This window comes from Lampetra planeri, chromosome 35 (genome assembly GCF_965212315.1).
Source record: "Lampetra planeri chromosome 35, kcLamPlan1.2.h2, whole genome shotgun sequence".
Taxonomy (NCBI): Eukaryota; Metazoa; Chordata; class Hyperoartia; order Petromyzontiformes; family Petromyzontidae; genus Lampetra; species Lampetra planeri.
The window spans coordinates 11,299,936-11,301,775 of record NC_136141.1 but is presented as its reverse complement, the minus strand read 5'-3'; positions in this window follow the sequence as shown (position 1 = coordinate 11,301,775).

Sequence of the window (1,840 nt, the reverse complement as noted above, 5' to 3'; positions counted from 1 at the left end):
GGGAGATTGACAGTTCTTTTGTGTTTCTTCAACTGTTGTCACCTTCTCACCAAGCTGCTTGGCGATGGTCTTGTAGTCCATTCCAGCCTTGTGTAGGTCTAAAATCTTGTCCCTGACATCCTTGGAGAGCTCTTTGGTCTTGGCCATGGTGGAGAGTTTGGAATCTGATTGATTGCTTCTGTGAACAGGTGTCTTTTATACAAGTAACAAGCTGAGATTAGGAGCACTCCCTTTAAGAGTGTGCTCCTAATCTCAGCTCGTTACTTGTATAAAAGACACCTGGGAGCCAGAAATCTGTCTGATTGAGAGGGGGTCAAATACTTATTTCCCTCATTAAAATGCAAATCAATTTATAACATTTTTGACATGCGTTTTTCTGGATGTTTTGGTTGTTATTCTGTCTCTCACTGTTCAAATAAACCTACCATTAAAATTGTAGACTGATCATTTCTTTGTCAGTGGGCAAACGTACAAAATCAGCAGGGGATCAAATACTTTTTTCCCTCACTGTATGGACGACTGTAAAGTGCGTGCGCTTCTGACATTTGTCACCAACAACGTGGGAAAAAACGCATCCACATGCAGTGGATTGGCGCGGATGCTAATGAACTGCTGTTGCTGATCAGCCTTTGCTACAGCTGCTGATACTGATGCTGAGATGATGATGTTGATTATTACGCTGCTATTCATGAAAGTCTGATGTTGCTGCTGGTATTTTCTGTTGTTGGTGATTATTAAGCACTACCCCAATACGTCATTTCTCAATACAATACCGACGAGCATTCCATTGTAATCGTAATATCTAGGATGTTAGGTAGAATCCCCCCCCCCAACCCTAGCATTTTCCTGCCCACGCAGCTCCTCCGCTCCCTGTGTAAACAATCGAATTTTTTACGCTTATCAACACAGAAGTGTACTCCCAGAGACTCTCCCTGCCGTGACCCTGTGAGTCTCACGCGGAGAAGGGTTAAACTCCACGGAAGAGTTTAAAATTCTATTGTTGTTTAATGACGTGAGAACTGGAGACGGCAGCGATAGTCTCATTGTGACACGAACACGCGGACCGTGGGAGCTGCTGGTGATAAAGGATATGCGCGTGCACAGGACCCACAGAGAGCCATCGCCAGGCGTACAAATCGCACTGCGCATGCGACTGATTGATCGGCGGCATCCACGCCTATGACAGCCCAACCGGGTCCCGCGTGATGCCGTTGCTTCTCAGTTGAAGTAAGAGGAAACACTAGAAAGGTGCAGCTCGGCAAGTGCTTGCAGGAAGGGCGTCCATGAGAAGTAGCTCTACAGTCGAGAGGGTGTTCTATTCCAAGCTGTGTTGGATGACGTGGGTGTAACCACATTTTACCCCCACATTCAGTCCATCTGCCAATATGGGGGGCCCATCCATACTGCGGCTGCTGGTAGGACATGCCCCATTATTTCAGCTGCAGCCTCGCTGGGAGACCCAATCGAAGCACTCGCTACCTCTGGATTGCAAGTCCAGCGTGATAACCATTATTACAAACATCGTCAATAAGTGGCGGTGACGTCACCACGACGCTTGTGCCAGGCTAGGTGTACCTTGAAGCCACGTTAAGTATCGAAGGCTTCCTTGCAGGAGGTCTCGGGACAGACTCAGGTGCCATAGATTGACTGAGGTGACTAGCCGATGCACCGCCTTTGCTCCCTCCTGTTCCAACGTGCTGAGTTTTAGTCGCTGAGCCATGCGACGCCTATAATCGGGGAATCCCCGTGCCTCCGCATCGCGTCACTGGCTTAAATCTCACTGCAGCAACGGCACACACGCAGACACAGCAAAGCAGCCGCCCTGTGCTTGTGTACTGAC